The sequence below is a fragment of the Parasteatoda tepidariorum genome, chromosome 2 (assembly GCF_982258835.1).
Source record: "Parasteatoda tepidariorum strain Cologne lab strain chromosome 2, Ptep-v5.0, whole genome shotgun sequence".
In the NCBI taxonomy this organism is placed as follows: domain Eukaryota; kingdom Metazoa; phylum Arthropoda; class Arachnida; order Araneae; family Theridiidae; genus Parasteatoda; species Parasteatoda tepidariorum.
Genome location: NC_141756.1, coordinates 38,869,695 through 38,892,707, shown reverse-complemented (window position 1 = coordinate 38,892,707; position 23,013 = coordinate 38,869,695). Strand labels below are relative to the sequence as shown.

Sequence of the window (23,013 nt, the reverse complement as noted above, 5' to 3'; positions counted from 1 at the left end):
TGTCAGTTAATCTTAATACTCATTAATCGTACTTACTGACATAAATTTTGTACTTATTTACAGTTTTCATAAACATTAATACATTTTATAGCTAGCAAGCATGATTAATGAATATAAATATAAACTAACATAAATTTTACACTTCTTTACAGTTTTCATGTATAGAAAAGCGTTTGATAGTATTTAATTTCTATCCACTTCTGTTTTATTAATTCTAATTCAAATTTGTTTTCATGTGACCAGCGTTGATAAATAAACAAATTTCATTTCAAGAATCATTGAGCATATGCATTTCAAATAAATAATTCTTGTACACATGAAAATTTAAATTTTCAGTTAGTAGCCAGCTGCCAGTAGACAAATAACTTAGTAGCCACTTTTTCTTCAAACCTTATGAATCTGTTACCTATATCGATAGAAACTTTTTATTTAATAGCTACTTATTGTGATTTTTTTCTGCTTGGATATAATAAATTTCTTATTAGAAATAATTTATGGCTATAAAAAGTTTATTCAGCAATAGAAACAATATAAATATATGACGACAAAATTTAGTTAAGCATACTGACTTTTAAGAACTTTGTTTAAAAATGTATTGGAGGCAAAATACATTTAGCGAATATATTACAACTTTAAAATATGTGAATTGTTAAAAAATTCGTCTTTCACAAGAATCTTTCCATCACAAATTGATGGATTTATAAGGATCAAAATTTTGAACGGAGATATAGAACATTTTAATGAAAATTCTGAATTTCCGAGTTTTTCTGCGTTAATGTATTTTTATCATTAAACGACCTTCAAAAAAAAAAAAAATTAAAAAAAAAAAAAAAGAACAGATGGGAAAACGTAACCAGTTGTCGCCCTTGTTTTCTGTTGGCATGCTATGTAGCGAATGGCGTGTGGTTATTTTTAGGTCTAAGTTATTGTTATAAATTGTGCTATAAAGTAACTTACTACTGACTTTTACGTGAATTTGTCATGGGCAAATGTTGGTAGGTCACTAGCTGGTAGGGCACTGGGCTTATGTCAAAGAGTTCGTGAGATCGATCCCAGGTCGATAGAAGACTCCCCGTGTATTAATGGTGAGTGATGCACGTTAAATCTGTCGAGTCGCAAAGTCCTCCATGTTCCCATAACAAATCACTACCTCTGGGAGTACTGATTCAGAAGTTTCCTTATCTTCTGGATTGGTTCAAAATTACAAGGCTATGGAGTTGAACATTAGCAGTCGTAAGCACAAAATTGGGTCGGCTGTTCAGAGACGGATATAAAGTATTGTCAAAAGTTTTGGTTTCATGAAACACCAAAAAGTTGCAACTACCTTACACCAAATGAAATGTCATTGGTATTTGTGGTGTCTACTATTGGTGTTTCATTACTCAATTTTTTGTATTCAGTAGTGGCCACCAATTATGGCGTTAAATAAATTACACAAAATTTTCTTTTTACTGTGTACAAATTATACTTTTCAGATATTTTTGTAAAATAACAAGGCTTACAATCTTTGATTTTATTATATACATCCTTTTTAAGCTAACATTGTCTCGCACATATTAGTAATAACAGCGTTATAAACAGATACAATATAAAATTCTTCTCTGACAATACATTACATTAATCATGAGTAATAACATATTGAAAGTTTAAATTTAATAAAGAAATTCCACCACTAAATAGAAGTATGGTAAATTTTTATCTTGCATTCGAAAGTCGTGATGAAAACGAAATCATTAAAAGCTACCACATTGAAGATAATCCCATTTATTCTTAAGTCTTTTACAAGCTTAACTGTCATTATAATTCAGCGCAGTTAGACGAATTTAATAAGATTTTAATAACGTATAATAGTACAATGGAGCTAGTGAAAACGGTATTTGTTATACATTTTTATCATTAAGATCATTTTCTCGATAATCACTTTAAAGTTACGGTAATATCATTCGTTCTTTTTTCGACGGTAAAATCGAATGATCGTAAGTCCCTCAACATTAATGGATTTCATGTCATTAAGAATTCATTAGATTTTTTAATGAATTCAATAATTATTTTCTGCGACAATTGGAAAGCGTATTTTTGATCGTTTTAAAATACTTTAGAGTTAAAATAATATAAGTATAAAAGGATAATTATTTAAAGTTTATTTTGTTTAGTGTTTTTTTTAAATGGTTTTTGATTAATTCGCATTTTATTTGCTCGTGAATAAATAAGTAAATATTTATTTTTATGTGAAATTTTAATGAATAAAAGCGACAAAAAACCATTTTACGTTTACTTACATAATCCTTTGGAGTTTAGTTTTAAAACATTTAAAAGCTGTTTTTGCACATGAGTTTCTTTTTTTTTCATTTATACAATTAAGAGTGTGCCAATTACTCTTAGTTATCTAATGAATTATTTAAAAGCTTTTTTGTCAGTAAAGAAAATAAATATACAATTAATTAAGAAAGAGCATAATGATCCTAGATCATTTATATTGAGAATTTGCTTTATTAATTGTTTAAATAATGGTCTTTTTTCAGAAAATTTGATAGAATACTTTTTTAACATAAGAAAATACTTTTTTTTCATTCTCAATTAAATTCTTAAAACATAAAATGTTTTGGGTATTAAAGTGATATGCCATACTTTGACAAACTGAGCCATTGCATTAGTTCCTGAAAGGTATTTTCCGAGCTTCCTCTAAACATACAGACATATTTTGCTGTTTAGTTAAAATGCGGAGCGACTTTTCCTAAAATGCTCTCTGAAACACGTAGTCCACAAAGTTTCACGTGTAAGACGAATTCAGTTTAAGTCCCTTGCTCAATATTTGATTGCGCGAATCCGGTTGCTGATTTCGAAGTTTTACCCAGTAGTTCTGCACCACAATACATTAAAATACGAAAAAATACAATAAATATCATTAAAATAAAATTTTTATTTTACATTTTTGCAATTTATTTTATAAATAATAATAACAGTTAACTAAGCGTTGCATATAATTATTGTAATACAGTAATATAGTAAGCTAGTTCATTTCAATGTGGTAAGTGTATGCAAAGTTTCAATTCAGTACCTTATTATCGAAATTATGATTTTCATTGTTTAAACTTAAATAAAAGTAATGTTTATAAGTATTTAAATATCTCTTCATAATAGTGTTTGTTTCTTATTATATTTTTTGGTGGTAAGCCTGTACTGTAAAAAAAATCCAAATCATAATAGTGTAAAAAGGGGGTACCGGTACGGTTGGTAGGTAGGGTACCGGTACCGGTGCGAGTACCTTTTACCGTAAAAGTTTACGAAACAAAAAAATCTGATTTGCAGTAATTTTCAGAGCAATTAGATTAGAGAGTAATTAGATTACTGTAACATTGCAAAATCATTAAAACCATTTAAATATTACTGTAATAATAAGGTACAAAATTTTTTGGCAAAAATGGATTTTATGAATGCTACACTCAGGATGCTACACTCTTTTGCAGATCCGAAATTTTTTACCGTGAAAGGATGGGCGTACTAAAAATCATGCAGGTGGAGTGCACCTATGTACGCTACTGCACTTATGCTTTCAGTCTGATGAAGCATGCTGTTTCCATATTGGAAAAAAGGAGCATTCGCAGCATATTCGTAACGAAAATGTTGATAAAAAGTAAATTTAAAATGATGCAGATTGAGATGTTGATAAAAACATTAAAAGATTTTGATAACTAATAATATAGCAGAATGTTGAAATAAGCACGTTGGTTCATGTTAAGAGTTTTCTCATTAATCAGACCTTATTGATAATGAGAAAAACATTCTTAATATATTTTATTGTTTTTTATAGTTATACACCGAAGAGCCATTACATTATGACCACCCTGCTAATAACATGTAGGGCCACCTTTAGCCCTCAAAACTGCTAGCACCCCCCGTGGCATTGCTTGCACAAGGTGCTGATTGGTAGTAAAGGTATCTGGTACTAAGCGCTCACCAATTGGTCCTGCAATTTCCTCACATTGCGAGGGGGTAACGTGGCAGCACGAATTTGGTTTTCCAAGTAGGACCACAAATACTGTATTGGATTGAGGTCAGGTGAATTTGGGGGCCAAGACATGACTTGAAAGTCACTGGAATGTTCCTCGTACCAATCCATGATGATTCGACCCTTATGACATGGTGCATTATCCTGTTGGTAAACACCATCCCCAGCAGGAAAAACTGTTGCCATGAATGGGTGAACCTGGTCTGCAACTACGTTCAAGTAGCTTACAGCCGTCATGTTCTATGAGGATTATGGGTCCTAATGTGCCCCATGAAAACATTGTTCCTGAGCGAGAAACCATGAAAACCTGGGCGAGCCCATTGTTATAGATGGAGGGTGGTCATAATGTAATGGTACATGGAAATATATATTTTTTTGAATAAAGTAAGTTTAAACAGAATGATTATACAGCATTGAACATGAGACTCAATACTCAGTTTCCAACTGTCAATGTTCCGCAGCCGTGTAATTTTAAACCCTACCCAGAAGATAAGGGAAATCCTGAATCAAGCAGGAAGTCCAACTAGCCTTCGTGGAGGACTTTTGATTAGAATTAACTCTCATTTGCGTTACATGCGAGAAGAACCACCTAAACCTCCCACTGTTAGCCCGATAACAAAAGGATTCTAACACATGATCGGTTTACCCTGAGGATATTTGCCACCAGCACTGTGGTCGGTGCGAGCCGCGAGCAAAATTCGTATCAATCAGCCGCCGGCAGGATTCGAACCCGGTGAGAATAATGTTTCGTCCGGTGAGCTTAGACTGTCGAAGGAAGTTAAAATGCAAAATCTCTGCTTCCTTTAAAAAATTACTGTGTCAAAAATTACTGAAAAGAATGAAATTTCTGTATTTTGGGATTACTCAATGATGTTTATTCAGCGATTATAGTCATTTTGTTTAAACAACCTTTATTCAGAAAAAAATATCTTTACATGTATAATTATAAAGTTAAAATATTCGGATAGATTTTTATAAAACTATTAAAAATAAACCTCAGCATAATTTGATTTAAAAAAAATTCAGCTATTTTAATTCAATATGCCTGGATTCATTAAAATGAATCACATTTATTCACAATTCTTAAATAATTTTAATTCAAAACATGCTGTTAACCATTTTTTCTCCCTTTTATTTTGCATTATCAAATTAAACAATTTCTCTCTAGATATGCATATATATATAACATCAAGTAAAAAGGTTTTTTTTTAATTGTCAGCTACGTCTATTATTTTTTGTTAAAAGTGAATTAAATAGAAAGGGAAAGAAATTAAATTTATAGTAGCCATTTTTTTCCTCAGTCACTTGGTCAAATAAATTGAATTTCTTGCGCAGTAATCTTAGAACAAAATCTATTTTTTAACTTCTTTTGTTCTTTTTTTTTGTCTGCAAAAGAAAGCTTATTCGAAATTGTCGACAGTTTAAATTAGTTCCCTTTTTTCGATGTAAACAATTGTAGAAAGTTTTTAAAAAAATTGAAGAAAACTCAGAATTTGATAGAAGTTTTTGTCATTTCTGAAGTATAAATTTTTTTAAAAATTTTGATTCTTAATTTTTGATTTTAAAATAGCGTCTAGAAATATGTTTTATAGTCTCTAATAAAAGGTTAAATTTTTGAATTACAACCATTAAAAAAATATACATCGCAAATAATTTTTGATTTAGTTAACAGATTTCCAAAGAATTAAATATTAAACTTTTGCAGTATAAGAAAAAATCTTCATCTTATCTACAGTATTTTCTCACTACGTTTTAAACTTATTCTAGATCAATTGAGAGTTTTTTTTTAAAATTTTTTTTATTACGATATGAACTGGCTCTGGATCAATCTAGAGTTTTCTCTTAATACGATGCAAACTGGTTCTGGTTCAATCTAGAGCATTCTCACTTTATGATATAAACTGGTTCTGGTTCAATCTAGAATATTCTCTCATTACGATATAAATTGATTCTGCGTCAAACTACGATATCATCTCATTACGATATAAACTGATTCTAGATTAATTGAGAGTTTTCTCTCATTACGATATAAACTGGTTCTGGATAAATCAAAAGCATTCTCACATTACAATGTAAACTGGTTCTAGATTAATTTAGAGCATTTTCTTATTACGATACAAACTGGTTCTAGATCAATCTAGAGTATTCTCTCATTACGATACAAACTGGTTCTGGATCTTTTTCGAATATTTTATTATGATATAAACTATTTCCTTATATCTTTAAAGCATTTTCTTTTTACATTATAAACTATTTGTACTTTAAACTATAAAAAATATTTAACCGCTCTAGATCTAAAACATTCATTTATTACGATATCAGTAGGATACCTATAGAAATGAAACCAAATCAATAAATTAGATTATTATCGATTTTATTACGACATACTCGTATTTATAAGCGGACATAAATTAGTAGAATTCGGATTCATGTACATTTTGCAAAAGAGATGTAGAGTAAGTGATGAGAATATGGGCTACATGTTTTAGTTTGATGTCTGATAACATTGAGATAATGTTTTCATTATGTGCGAAATGATATGTAAATGAACTGGCAGCCATTTAAAACCGAATATGAAAATGAAATTTAATAGAAACTCTGGATTTTACTAAATATACTTTTTTAAGTGGTAGTATGCATAGATATAGGCACGCATATTTTCAATAGTAATTATGAATAACATATAGTTAAACAGAAGAATCTTTATTGTTTTTTCATCTAGATGCTGTTGGATTTAGTCTTTTTTTGTTGAAAGAATAAAATCAAATACCCGGTAAAGAATAAAATGTATCCTCATGTTGCAATTTTAAAATTATCACATCCCAAGAAAATACATTAAAAGAATCAAGTCCAATTTAAATTAACTTCTTAGTTCAAAGTTAAGAAGTACTTATCTACAAAAGAAGTTTCCTAAAAGTTCTTCATATTTTAAGTACTTAACTTTAATTTAAAAGATTCTATCTGAAAAGTTCCAAAATATTCCTTGCTGAACGCGACATATTTTAAGACAAATTCCTTTTCATCAACTTCTTATCGTTATAGAAACCCCGCCTACTTAGTATATGCTCGAAGGGGAACAAAGATAAAAAGAAATAAAATAATAAAAAAATGTCACGTAATATTATCGAAGTGTTATCAGTCTCTTCGCTCAACTCTTAGACTTGAACAAGGTGGTAAGGGCAAAGCCTTAAAAATAGCAAGCGTTTGCTGGAAAAAGGGCTTCAAGTCCTAGGGTCTTATCGTTTGCTCGAACCACCTTGATCACAAGTGTGACGTCATCTGTTCGTGCCAGAGAAGCCGCTGCCATGCAAGGGAAAGAATTTTTTTTTCTGTCCAAGGAAAAAAAAGTAGATAGAAGGGATGAAGAAGACCAAGTAACGAGTGATGTTGCCAATTCAGCGGTGCAAAAGTAACGCGTCAAGGGAAAAATTTTCACCCTTTTTCTCCAAGCGAAGTTTGTAAGAGGAAATGAAGTGAAGAAATATCGACGATGACTGATTTTGAGAAAAGGCTTTTTGTCGTTGTCGGAACTTTTGGAAGACATCGCGAATCATTGTGCAGAGGATAGAAAAAGTTATCGCCAGATTTCTTTCTGACGAATTTGGCAGATATTGTTCGAAAAAGTTAAGATATTACTTCTTTGACATACCGAAAAAGAGTTTTTTTTTCGGAAGTAGTTTCAAGCAGTTCGTCACAAGATTTTTTATTTTATTAATATATTACATTCAGCAAGAAATATGCCAGAAGTTATCTAAGTTATAAGAGTGATGTATTCAATTCTTATCTACTCTTCACGGTACTTGAACACAAGTATCTTTATTTCTTTTTTTAAAGGAAAAAAAAACTTCATACATCGTCATTAGAAAATGTCTAACTTTCATAGCCATGCCAAGGCATGCTTAGAAATAAATTACAGACAAAAAAAATATATACTGTCATCAAATTGCTTTTTCTAAAAAATTGGTAAACCATTTTTCGATGACAAAGATGAAGTTCTTTGGAGAAAAAATTACATTTATAAAGTGGCTTAAAAAAATTAATTATCATAAGTGTAAAAAATAAAGATACTGACGGAATGCATTTATGATTGCCTTGGAGAGTTAATGATCAAGATATCTATGCCATAAAATATATTTTCTAGAGTTTTGATTTTGAGCAAAAATTATTTTTTGAAAACGCTTATTTCAGTGCTTGCAAAAATTTAGAGTTACAAGAGTAGTATATTCAATTCTTATCTGCTCTTCATGGTACTTGAATACAAATATCTTTCTTTTTTTATTAACTTCATATAAAGTAATTAGAAAATGTCCAACTTTCATAGTCTTTCTTAGACATGATTAAAAATGAATCGGAGGAATTATATACAAACTCATCGACTTGCCCTTCTAAAAAATTGGTGAAAAATTTTGTGATAACAAAAACGGAATACTTTTGAGACAAAAATTAAATTTATAAACTAAATTAAAGAAGTAATCACCATAAATGTGAAAACCAAACTTATTAACTGAATGCATTTCAATTTATTTTTCGGAAAAGATTACTTTGGTGAGTTAATAATCAAGTAAAAGGTATATATTTCACAAAATAAATTTTTCTGTTAAAATACTTTTGAATTTGATTTTCAGCATTTTCATTTTTAGAAAACTGTTATTATAGTATCGTCAAAAATTTGAAAATAAACTTCAAATCTTCCGAAAATCTGATTCATTATTCTTTGAAAATGTATGAAGTTCACTATATTATTGTATGTATCCCATAAAAGGTAAAAAATTGGACGATGGATATAGTTTTAATTTTTCTAAGTGAAATCACATTTTTATAAAAGTAATAATTCTGGCCCATGTAAATCCTTTATGATACCAGGAAAAAATACAGTATAATGATTCATGAGAAACTAAAATAACTAATATATTTTATTTATAAATCCGGAAATATAAAGGACGACTAGCTGTATGATACAATTTCTGGGAATTTGTATAGGTGTAATGTTCGATATTAAATACATCAGCATTTTTGTGCTTTTTGCAAAAATCAATTAAAATTCAAGTAAATAAAGGTTTGCACAGAATGTAAAATAATTTATGGAGTTTCAAAAATAAAAGTTATCTTCCTTATTTTTTTTATACAATATTCTGCAATACTATATAAATATTTAGGTAAAATATATACGCATATTATTTTCGCTACACCAAAACAATCAACTAACAAAAAAATGTTATTTTATAATCGTATTTGAATTTCTATTGAATTTTTAGGAATTCATTTCAAACAATATTTGATAACGGTAGCATGTGAAGTAAAATTCTATTTTAAAATAAAATGCATTATAATTGATCAAAATTCCCTAAACAGCAATTCTAGAAACTGTCTTTAAGCGGAAACGAGGCAAAATTATAAAATTAAAACTTTCTAAAGGTTTCAATAATTCGTAAAAAATTTAATTTGTTATCGTATTAAATGCCCGAGTTTTCTTCGAAGCATCGACTATTGCTATTTTCATACCACAAATTCTCGGAAACTTTAAGCAGTTATTTATCGTGAAATAAAAAGCTTTCCCCGAATGTATAAAGTATTGCCTCGATTTAAAATGTTCATTTTCTTCAAAATTTAACCATTTGGATTCCTTGAAATCGGTAGAGACAACAGAAATTAGATCAGTGAAAGAAGAACATATTTCATATGAAAAACGTATCATTTTGATTAACTTTCGAGTATAATGCGAACATTAGCTATGACATTCATAACTAATTTATTAATACATTTTTTCAAATAATTATAAACACAATCTTGAATATATTACGTATATTCAGTTCTTTAAGAGGGTTTGGAGAAAAAAATTTATTTGAAGGATTAGGTGCAAGATGAAAAAAATAATTCCGAAAAGTTTTGTTTCATTTTATTTCACTTACTAATCTGAGCAATAGTTCCTTTAATTTGTGCACGAATAACTCCTCTTCTATATTAAATACTGGGAAATAAACTATGTAAATCAATTATCCTTTTAAGTTTTATTTGGCTTATGTCAGTAACTTGCCTGAATTTACCTTGCTATAAATCCATACTTTATTTTCTAACTGTAAAACTTCTAACTGTTAAAGAACTAAACTATTAAAATGTTGCTTCTACTTGTTAAACGGATAAATGATTTTTATTAAACCATTGATCAACGGAAAATGATAATTTAAAAACGTAACATATTAAGAAGCAGTATATTTTAAAATTTATTCTTCAACGAGAAAACTGTTTAGGGAGATTATTTTAGATTTGAGCAATAATGACAAATTCTTCTTCACATTCTTCACATTCTCTAATAATAAATGAAGTTTACAAAAAAAATTGCTTTTATTACTTCAACAGCCGACCTGCCTGCGTATTGGTCAGGCTCTGGGTTTGAATCCCAGGCAAGGCATGGATATTCTTTCGTTCTCAGTACCAGCTGTCCTTACTGAGGAGCCAACGCAGGCTCGTCTGATAAAGTGTCTCTGAAAGAATGGAAAACAAATCTGCCCTTTACATGCCTGTATGACGGAAGGTTATTCTCCAGGTCGCCATTGTAAAAAAAAGAAAAGAAAAAAAGAACTTATCAACATTTCTACTGCAAAAGTATGCCAATTGTATCATATAGAGTAGTATTTGAGGAGCGTATATTAAGAAAATATACGTTTATAAGCATTGTCTTTAGACATAACAGTTAAATATTTGAATAGATGCATGCATATGCACATTCAGTACACATATAGTATAATTTCCTTAGTACTGTTTAATACTGTTAATATGCCTTTAGTTTAGTCTATCTCTCTTTATCATAGTATCAGATGAAATGCTATTTTTAAGTAGGGTTGAATTAGCATACGAGAAGTATTTGTTTAGAAAATTTTTGTATTTTGATGGAGAGAAAAAGTAAGTTACGAAGCAATTTAGATTAATTTCTTATTCTTTCTAAATATTAGCTGTAGAAACATAAATAGAACTATTGTGTCGCATACTGGTGATGGATCTTGGTGACAATTATTGGTGATGGATCTTGTATTTTTCGAGCAACAGCACACACATATTATACGTAATGGAGCATTGGGATGAGTTTTTTTTATCTTATGTCAATACGGAGATGGAAATAATTTTAATACTTCTGCTGCCTCGTCTAGAACTCATAATAACTGTGGTTTGTATTCATGTGCATGGTTTGTATGTAATTTAACGGCTGTCGGACAGATTTAAAAATATTAATTTAATTAAACTCATAATGAACTTTGACAATATTGGACCATTTCTTGAAAATAGTAAAAATTGAAATAAAGTTAAACTGCGCCGACAACGCTACGGGTAACAGCTATACGGTAAAAAAATGTGCTTAATATATTGTCTGAAACTAATTAACGTTTTAGGATTAGATGATGGGTTGAAGAACTAGAATATTTAAATGCAGTTGTACTCTGCATTCGGCTTGGTTAAAAAGTTTAGATGTAGTGCAAGATAATTTTGCAAGATGACCCAGCTGCTCACCAAAGGTGGCTAATAATAGTTAAAAATAAGTTCGTGAGCATGTTATCTAAATATAAAATCTTCAACAAAAATTAATATCATGTGCAAAGAAACATGAAAAAGTGACTTAGTCATTCAGCCATCTTTACGATTCTCCCCCTCCTAAAGAGATTAAGTAAACATGCAAGGGAAGGATATATTGACGTCTGTTTTTCAGGAGCAAATCCCCCCTTCTTAGACCCCGGGGCGGCCACAAAGGCAACCACACACAAACATACGGAAGGAAGTGAGGAGGTTGATGAGAAAGAAAGGGAGAACCCCCTTTTCCGAAACCTCTTCTTGGAACATTCTTCTGCATAGAAGAGTTTCTGGAAGTGGGGTTTTTTCAACCACCAAAACCATTGCTGGATAAGTAGGAGAGGGGGTGAACATTCGGAAGAAATCATCGTCTGCTCTTGCGCTTCTTCTATCCCTCTTGTGAAGAAAAAGGGGAAGAGAGTAAATCCCCGAATGATATGGGAGGGACAATCCTCACCACATTGTCATCTTTCCCTCCCCCCGCTTTTCTTTCGAGTTTCTTCATTATACATTTGATCACAAAAGCGGCAAGGTACGTGGCAAGAATGGACAATGAATGCAATAATCTGAAGATGTTTTAGTTTTTATAAGATGAAATATCCTTGAGACATCTTTTATGGAGATGTTCGTCCCCATTTCAAATAATCATCTTGACACAGAGAAAGACAAAGATTCAATTACAAGAAATAATTAAAAATCAATGATTTATCTGTGAATCGGAAAAAAAGCTAACCATGACACCTATATTTTATGCTACAATTCTATTTCGTGTTCTGTAATGACCATTCTTAATTTATATATTTAATAATACCAGTAAAAATTTAAAAGTTACAAACTAATGTTATGAGAGGAAAAAACAAACAAAATGGTTATGAAATTTAAAACATGAATGGTGTTAAATAGGGGAGTGAAACTCTCAAAATCTATTTGATAGTCACAGTAAACAGATAAGAATATTGCTAAGGTATTTTAAGAAATACCAAAGAGTTTGATCAGACACTCCAGCTGAATTTGAAGTTTTTCATTCCGCACTTTTACTATTTTTATTTATTTACTTTTTTGACAGATTTAGGCTCGTACTCAGAAACCATTCTTAAGTTTAAGCTAAGATTCAGGCTTATTCTCAGAAACCGTTCTTACTATAGATTAGCACGAATGCTTGCTAAAGATTTCAAATTCATCAGATTGCATTCTGATGTAAGTACGAGATCTTGCTAATTCAAGTAAAAGATATATCAATTAATATCGTCTGCTTCGATGCATAAAATACAATCGATTTAAAAAACTGTCCGAAATGATTATTAAATTTGTCCCAAACGATAAATACAACAATACTGTTATTTTTTGGAGAGAGAAGATTTTTTTTTACAGCAAAATCATTACACGGAAAAATATAAAATTCTTTTTTAATAAAATATTACTTTCGTGTTTTATTCAAAAATTAGGAAACTTCCTTACATCCTTTCCTTTTTTATTATACTATATTTTTATTATACTTCCTTTTTTATTATACTATTTATTTGTTTTACAAAACTATGAAAATTTTCCCGCGATTTTTCTTTTATTCAATTTTTAATGTTTGCTATTACAAGTATTATATCTATTGAATGGATGTTTTGCTTATAAACAAGAGTTAACTCTTTAAATTTAAGAATTAAACCAAATTAAAAAGTTACGAATTTATGTAACTCCTATAATGTCATTAAAATATTTTTTTTTTCATTTTAGTGCGTTAGGAAAAGCATAAACTGGTAATAAAAATTGCTGCTCCTGTATCTAAATGTGTACACAGTCCCCATTTAAAGAAATAGAAGAAGTACTGCACCATTGTGCATTTCTTAGATAGTGGCAAGCGAGAGAAACGTTTTTCCGGAACCTGAATCTTTCACGTTCAACTACAGGGATGGACGAATGGGAGAAAAATGTTGCACTTTAAAACTTCTTCAATTTCTCTAATACTCGGTTAAAAGAAGAAGATCCTTTCTTTATTTTATTTTTCCCTACTTTTCTTCATCCATATCTTTTCTTCTACTTTTTACAGTTTTTTCTTCCCTTCTCTTTCCGGAAAAGAAAAGTGGGTCAAAGTATAGGTGGATGGGAAACAACGTTAAAAGAAGGAAACGGGAGAAATAAAATGGGAAAAAAAGTAGAATTCGTGATAGAGGTTTTTGCAGCTTTTTATTTTTTACAATTTTACATGTTTCCGAATGAGAAAAAAAATCTTGTTATATTAGCTTCCTCTCTGGTCTTCCATTTTAGACCTCATGAAATTTTTCAGATTTTTCTTAATGCTCTTTTTTAAAAGATTTTTCTTTCTGGTGCTTTGCAGAGAAAACAATCGAACAAATGCGAAAGAATCGAGAAATATCCATCAGTCTTTTCCCTTTAAAAATCCTTGAAATACTTTTAAAAGTTAAAGAAAAGGCTTAGTTTTGATTTAAAGCATTATACTTGGAGAGGTGAACTGTACTTAGGATACCCGGTGATTTACGGTTCATACTTTAATATCTTGTAAGATCCAGATAAAAAATTATCCCTCGATATTGTAGCACAACTCTCGAAACATTTTCTTTTCATTATTTAAGTAAAAGTAATGTAACTTCTAAGATATTGGTGTTTTTAATTTAAATGATTTATATAATATTAAACTCTCTAATAAGAAATTAATTCAATTTATAATATTTAAATATGCGCTTTGCACACAAACTATTCATAAAATAAACTTTACAATCAAAACTTTGTTCCAGTTTTTTAATGAACTAGTGGGCTGAGCCCCCTGCTCGCTAACGCTCGCCAACCCCCGAAAATTGCTACGCAATCTTATATGGTTTGCTTCGTAAACCAAGCTCGCTCGCTACTAACTTAGGTACATTGCAAATGCACAAAATTCTAAGAATTCAAAACAATCATTCAGATCTATATAACAACTTTAAAAAAAAAAAAAAAGAAAAAAAATCCCATCTTTTTAGTAAATACTAAGTCATTAAAATAAATTTGTATTCAAATAAATGACATGCAATTGGTTAAACCTATTAGAAATGTGCTGTAGTATAAAATCTTAAGATAAAATTTCTAAAACTGATAGCTCTTTAAAAAGGTCAAAATTTTGGCTATAATTAAGTCTAATAGACAATTGAAATAAGTGAGCTGTAATGGAAAAACCTGCATAAACAAATAAATTCTAGTAAAACAAATAAATTCGTGATATAAATCAAAAATCGTCAAATAAATTCGTAATATATAAATTCGTGAAAAAAAGCGCTCTCGACGAAATACTAAAATAGAGATCTATCGACAAAGACTACTCACTTCTGCCTAGCTTATGCTCTCTCTTGTTATTTCAGTTTCCATTTTTAAAAGCGCTATATATTGAGCTATCTCAGCTAGATTTGGCATGTGACATTTTTAGCGGCAATCATTGGTTGATTTTCCAGCGTTGCCATTCGGGGAGTTGTAATGAGGCTTTTTTTTGTCGCCGTGTAAGAGAAATATATATATATAGATGTATCAAATAAAAGATATTTAAAATAAAATAAAAATTACATTAAATGAATCATTAGTAAATATTACTCAGGAATTTAGTTAGAACTTACCAGCGGGCAACGTTCACCGAAAAATACCTTTTTGATGCTTAATTTAAACAGAATTTATAATTGGAGAGTTTTGAACTGTTTCAAGTACTCTCGCTGTACTATTAACTAGCATCAATATTTGCTTCGTATTTTGATGGTTTCATGTACAAATGTGTTCATTGTATGTTGAGATAATTTGAAATACATTGAAATTATTATATTTTTACGAGGAATTTTAAGGTTTTCAGAATAATTTACTCCTACAAGTTCCTTATGATATATAGATAATGAAGTTTACGCCATCGTTTCTCAATTTCAGTTGCTCAGAAGGATTTCGATTTATCCTTTTCCAATCCCCCGTAATCATCCTGAGTATATTTCTCCATATAAGCAAGCACCTCCCAGCTCCTTACCCCCCAAATCGAATATTTACCATTCGGCGCCCGCTATATGCCGATTATCTGTCCTGTTCGGGACTTAATATTCGTGTATCCATACATGCGTTATGCATACAGTCAGCTGCTGACAATGCATACTGTCGGAATTAGGGGTAGGTAAAGATAGGAAGCTGTCAGAATAGAAGCCCTACGGACATGATGCACCCTTCTGTGACACATAGGACCTTATCCATGTCGCCATAGAATACTAGACAACAGACTTGGCGAATTCCTGACGCAGAACAATAAATTAACGCTCCAGTTAGTCTATTGTGTTTGGAATGATGAATTTCTACGCAATGCCTCTAGGTGGCGCTCAGGTGAAAGGCCACCAGATACAAAGATATCTGTCATATTTGTTACGTTGAAGAAGATATTCTGTTTCACTCTGGTCAAAGGATTCACGAAAAAGAAAATGCTTATTCGGAAGTGTTCATTGGAGTAAAAATCTTAAGACATATTTCTTGTGGTTTCAACTCTGCAACTCTTGCGATGATTATTTTAAGAAAATTCCTGGAATCTGTGTTTATCTTTTCACTGTCAAATTTAAAAATTTTTATTAAATACCTTCTAATATTATATATATATTTAGCATATTGCCATGTGACAATTTATCATCAATTCATACAATAAGATAGCTGGGTTTCAAAACACAATTAATCCTTCTTGAAATTTTTTACTAGAGAGAGGAAAAGCATTACTTTTGAATTAAACTCAATATTTTTAGTTGATTTTGGAAAGCATTAAAGTATGCCATTGTGACGATATAGCCTTCCTTATAAAAATGTTTCACCCCTTCATGCATTTCAATTGAATATTTTGAAGAAAGCGGTGTCGAAACGTGCAAATTGTTTGTTCAATTTGTGTGGAAAAAGCAATAATAGCTGCATATTTTATGAATGCGTTTATTATTATTATTGTTTCTTAAATCATAAAAATATTTTTCAAAATATCAATATTTATATTTTATTTTTGAAATAATTAAGGATAGTTGAATTAAATCTTTTCTTTTTATGAGTACAATGAAAAAATTCCCAAGAAAATTTGCAGCAAGTTATTTAAGATTATTAAAGGCTCTTCTTAGTTTCTTACAATTAACTTTATCTTTTTTTTTCCTTTCTTAATCACACACATAAAAATAAATTACATTCTTCTTGACCTCAATTTAGGGACTCACATTTGTTTGTATAGCAATAAAAAGTTGTTTCTTATAAACTTTTTCCGTTTTGGGAGTAATCGATCAAATTATTTGAGTGAGATAAATACCTGGTATTATTTAAAAAAATGCTTGAAATGAAAATTGCATACTTACTATATTTTTTAAAAAATTGTATACATTCTGATCAAATTTAATTTAATAAAAAGTTGTTTCTTTAAACAATGTTTTATTTTTGGAGTAAAAGATTAAATTATTTGAATGAGAATGATGATTGATAACTACTTAAAATAAAAATACATAAAAAAATAAAACTTACGTTTAAGTTAGTCCATCATTTCAGTTAATTGCTTAATATTTATTATTTCCAAGTTCTTAAGATTTAAACACATTTTATTTATGTAATAAATGTAAATAATAACGGTATAATAAAACCCTTAGCAACAGAATTTAATCAGTCAAACTAATTTTAGAAACACATAATTCCTTCTTAAACATTCAGGGAGTTTAAAAATTTTATTTTTACCTTGCCACAAAGTTATCCAGTAACTATTATTCACATGAGAAAGATCTCAATTTATTGTTATCTTCTTATACAAAAGGCCAAATTTTTGAATATGTGTGGAAACAAACATTTATCTTCTTAAATTAAAGCTTATTTTATAAAATAAAAACTTTTCAAATTCTTCAAGCAAAAGTGTTATTTTTGTTCTGTATTTTAAACTTGATTTTTATAAAATAAATATGTACATAAGAAATTGTTATTTTGAAATATTAAGTTTGTTTGTAATATAGTCATTTAGTTTAATTATTTCATGCATAACAAATTATCAAAGTAGTGAAAATGGCAAACATTCGCTAGAACATGAATTATAAACTAATAGAAAGGAATATTATTTCTCTTCGCCTTCGAGATAACTTGTTATGAATGATAGTTCTGTTCCGAGTTCTTGTGATATACATTGTATCTGGCACAGTTAAATCTTCAGCAAACGGGATTTAATATATTAAACAGATTTTTGAAACACATAATACCTTCTTGAAACTTTCCAGAAGCTTAAAAATGTCACTTCTGTCTGGTACAAACTTTTCCAGTTATTAATATTCACACGAAAAGGTCCACAATTAATTTTCATCTGAGGGAAAGTGAAGTCAGACTGATGAACATATCTGTGAAAATTTTTAACCCCTGCTGACCTTCGCTGGCACCGCCAGATGGCGTTGTTGCAATTGACTCCCTAGAGGAGGATTAATCACCGGGTTAGCGGCTTTTACAGCAATGCATACGTTTTACACTTAAGACTAATTATTAAGGGTTCGAGCAAGGTTATTTATAAGTATATCCGGCTAGATGCACCACATAACACATCGTCTTGGCCTTGTGTTTGGATTTCGATCAGCAGTTTTAAGGGTTTGGAAACGCCGTTTGACTTTGAAATTTCAGAGGTCATGCTTTGCAACAACGTGTTATGTCTGATTCTGTTGTTGATTAGTTTTTTTCAAAATGGCAATAAAGTACATGCAAGATATATATACCATCCAAAACTTTAAAAAAATGATCAAGTTTTGAAATAATTCAAATATTCAACTACTATTTTTTTATTATTTTATACTCTAATGTTACAACTCGTACGAAAATAAACTTTAATAATAAATTGATTAATGTCTTAAGAATTGTTTGGAAATTTGAGAAACCTATAAATAATGAAGAGAGAATTAAAAATAGTGTAGCTTTATTAGTTCAGACTTTTGATGAAAAATGTCTTTTCCAATCGATCATGCCTGTATTGTTTCTATCTATAGAGTGCTGAACATATTCTATATCTTATATTTTATATCTATATATTTTACATCTATCAGCATTATTTAAAATGCTTTGATTTTGTGATACACACGTTTGTCGAAGTTAAATAGCATTTAGTGATGCTTAAAGATAGCAAATTCCTGTATTTTCAACAACAGTCAAGAACTGTAAAGAATTGGATTTATCAAGAACTGTAAAACGGCTGTTATTTTTTAGATTGCTGATCAGTGTTGATAAAAAAAAATTGCCATTCTTTTTGTTTTTTGTGCTAAACTTTGTCAAATACTCACTTCCAAACAAAATTTCAATTTTTTTTTTTTTAGATTTTGATTTTAATATTCCCTTATAAATAATAATGTAATTAATGATGTAATTAATAATAATTTACTTATTCATAATAATAAAAAGTTTCTTAAACTTATCCGAACTTCTTGCAGCCCCCCTTTCTCTATCTCTATATCTATCTATCTATCTATATCTCTATCTATCTATATCTATCTATCTATCTATATCTCTATCTATCTATATCTATCTATCTATCTATATCTCTATCTATCTATATCTATCTATCTATATCTTTATCTATCTATCTATATCTATCTATATCTACTTATATCTATCTATATCTATCTATATCTCTATCTATCAATCAATCTATCTATCTATATCTACTTATATCTATCTATATCTATCTATATCTCTATCTATCAATCAATCTATCTATCTATATAAAGAAAAATTTTAAAAAATTTGCATTAAGCGGCGGAAACAAGAGACTTTAATTATATGCTAGAATAAATTAAATAACAGTTAATAATCATGAGTCACTAACTTATCTCACCAAAGACGGTAATTTTATGTCACGAAAAACTGTTCGTTTTAAATTATTTTTACCATTTACTATAAAGTTCCTGTAAATTAAAAGCACATTTAAAAAAAAAAAGTCTTACATTCGTTTTAAAATATTCAGAACCCTGCATGACAATTTTAAAGTTATACCAAAAAGGTGACAAAGTCATTTCATTTTACAGTACATAAAATATGAATTATTTTATATGTTTTTGACACGTTCTGTATATTAACTAAGTATTCTAGGTCTGAATTCTATATTTAGCTTTAAACATTCAATCCCTGTTTGTAATATCAGTTGTGTTTATTAAATCAAATAGAAAAAAAAAGAGGAAATCAGTAAACAACTCATATTTACAAAAATAAAATATCTGAAAAATTCAATTATTTTTATCATTTATTTAACAATTAAAACTATACAGGGTGATTCTAAAAAGATGGGCAAAATTTTTAGGAAGTGATAGTACACACCCATACAAACAATTTTCATCAAAGAATGCATGGTCGAAAACAAAACGCAAAACACCTCGAGGGCGTCAAAGTTTAATGTCTTATATGAGGCAAAAACACACAAAGAACGATGAAGTTAAGTTATAAAAGCAAAATTTAATAGCATGTGATTACAATAAGTGTTCAAAACAGTGCTATGCACGCAGTACAAGGGCGCAGAAAAGGTAGGCGAACATTCTGAAACACACCAGGCATATCACGAACTTTCCCTGCAGCGGCTGAAAGCTTGGCGACAAGTAACGCAGTGCAGTAACTCGCAACAGGAATGGAGCTTTCACGTTTGCATCAAACAACTTTCAAAAGGCTCCAGCACCTTCGTGTTTTGTTTTCGACCATGCATTCTTTGATAAAAATTGTTTGCTTGGGTGTGTACTATCACTTTCTAAAATTTTGCCCATCTTTCTAGAATCACCCTGTATATATATATATATATATATATATATCATAAAAATTTCCGTGAAATTTACTTCGATAAGAGTAGCTATTAAGTATATTGATTAAAACCGCATTAATTCTAACATAATGCATGAGTAAGCGTATGTTTGCGAAGTTACAAAATTTTTATGGAACTTGATACAGTACATATCCGAAAAGTTTTTCGAAGCGAAACAGCACGATTAACTTTAGCAAAAACCAATATTTTTTTCTTTTTATACACAATTACTTGAAAACCAATTAATGCTAAGGAAAATTACAGAAGGCTTTATAAATTATAATATCAGACATGCGGTTATTAATATTATACCATTGTATTTACTGTTAAGAAAAAAAAAATATAGCGATTTTCAAGTATGCTGCAACGAATTTCAAGTTATTGACAGATGATTCATTTAAATACTGAAATCGATTATTCATCATTAATCATTTAAACATTTTAGAAACTACGCTTCAAAAAATTTAAAACTCAATTTTCGTCGACTGCTTATCTTCGGTATATTTTTTTTGGCAGATACTAAATTTGTTTCACACTTTCTTACTAGAAGTAAAAGAATTGCTTCGATAGAACCTTTCAGTGTAAGACTCATGGCTAAAAAGATAATTACTTAATTTCACAAAACTCTTTTATCCTAAATAAAGCCGTTAACGTTTTGTTTTAAATATTCCATCAATTCTGCAGTAGGTTATTTTTCGTAGGTACTCCATCTTTTTTACCTGGCACTTTGGAACTTCTAATGAAGGACTAGTGCATCTCAACTCCAATTTAATATCAGCGTTCAGAATTTCATCCAATCATCCATCATCATTTAATCTACGTCGTGCTGCTCACAGACCAATCAGAATTTCGACGGCAGAATTACAAATGGTGGATCGATATATAAGTGAACTATTTTCTCATTTTTTTGTTTTACATCTTTCATTATTTCTTTCTATATTTGTGCAGACGCACGGAGCTATTTTTTGAATGATTAAGGTTAAGTTGCATCATCGTTCAATTTCTGTTTGATTTATCCCCCCTTTCCAGCGTTGTAAAATGAAGTGAAGTAAAACCTTTCGTGACCGTTCAAACTCTTAAAACTATTAATTTCCATGGAATGAAAGGTTTCATTATTTTCTGAACGGCTTCATATACCGAAGAAAGATTCGAATATTTTCTAAGATCATTTTTTTATCCATACAGCGTTCCTTTTTCAGCATTACAGTAGTAGCATTACTAAAATGTAATGAATTACTTAATTAGCTAACAAGGAGGCAAGAAGTAACTTGGATACAATATGATACTATTTATTGCATTAAAGTATCACTAGAAAACTTTTAAATAAACATAAAAAAATTAATACCTTTGTGGAGAATTTCTGCCTCACTAACAGAGGGCGCTGATATCAGCTATAAAATTTATGTAAGTGAATCGCTTTTGCATCAGGCATGGAAAGGAATGGAATGCTTTGTAGCTAAACAATTAATATCCTAATCAAATTTGTTTTATTTTGCTGATTGATCAATTAAATTGTTTTTATTTTTCAAATGTTTCTCTACTGCACTATCGCTGTAATAAACTAAACATAATTATAAATATAGGAAGCGTCCCTTTCTGGCCTTAATGCAAGGTTGTTAACGTGTCGCAAAATATTCTTATATGGGCCGAAACTCAACTAATGATGTTTGGTTCCTTTTTAACACTAAAGATTTTTAAGAATACTTTAGTATTATGAAGTTTAGTACAAAAAATTTTGTAACTATATAGTGAAAATTACACTTATTACTTTTAATTACATTTTAATGAATAAAATGAAACAAAAACTATTCCAAAATGTTAAGTATTCACTTACTGAAACGGTAATTGGTATTCAAATAATACCTCTTAGGTTAACATTGGTGACGGACATAATAGAATATGAGAAGGATATTCACATGTTTTGCAATTTCTAATTCAGAAAAATTTTCCATAAGAAAATTTTTCCAGAAACAGATCTTGTAATCAATTTCATTTGTGACAGTGAGAATCGAATTTCAATTTCAAATGTTGACAGATTTATGGTTTAGGTGCAATTGAGTTGAGTTTTGACATGATTCTTTGATTTTTCGTGAAAATGCCCCACTTTTACCCATCGTTGCTTAAAGAAAAACATATCTGCGAAAAAGTTCTCTATAAATCTTAGAGACTTGTCTTGTAGAAAAGAATTTGTCTGATAGAATCGTGGAAAAACCTTGTCTCTCTCTAAATGCATTGCAGTTCGAGCAATTAGTAGCTAAAAACCCTTATTTAATCGGTAAATTAAAATCAAATTTCACTGCATACTGTCTGCATTGAGTAAGACAAAAGAAGGAAGGCATGACGCAACGAGATAGGGAGACAGGAAAACAGCCGAGGAATCAGACAAAAATGAAGCTAAAGTAAGTTAGAGATGTGACAAAAGTATGTAAGTGAGACAAAAATGAGCCAGCGGAAAATCAACATAGGAAAAAATGAGAGACAAGAAGCAAGAGAAGATAGGAAATGAACAAAAGAAGATAGGAAATAAACAAGAGAAGATAGGACATAAACAAGAGAAAATAGGCTAAAAGCAAGAGAAGATAGGAAATTAGCAAGGGAAAATAGGCTAAAAGCAAGAGAAGATAGGAAATAAGCAAGGGAAAATAGGCTGAAAGCAAGAGAAGATAGTAAATAAGCAAGGGAA

General features: G+C 29.8%; 1 long non-coding RNA gene across 2 annotated transcripts in view; it reads right to left on the bottom strand.

Annotated features, from left to right (window-relative positions):
- LOC147815233 (uncharacterized) overlaps nt 1-23,013 on the bottom strand; it is a 135,287-nt gene that overhangs the window by 27,850 nt on the left and 84,424 nt on the right. The window contains exon 2 of one of the 2 annotated variants that reach the window (XR_015430809.1): nt 17,520-17,972. The exons of the other annotated variant lie outside the window; for it this stretch is intronic. This is a non-coding gene — a long non-coding RNA (uncharacterized LOC147815233). Of the gene's footprint in view, nt 1-17,519; nt 17,973-23,013 lie in introns of those variants that run through there. 2 annotated transcript variants of the gene reach the window in all.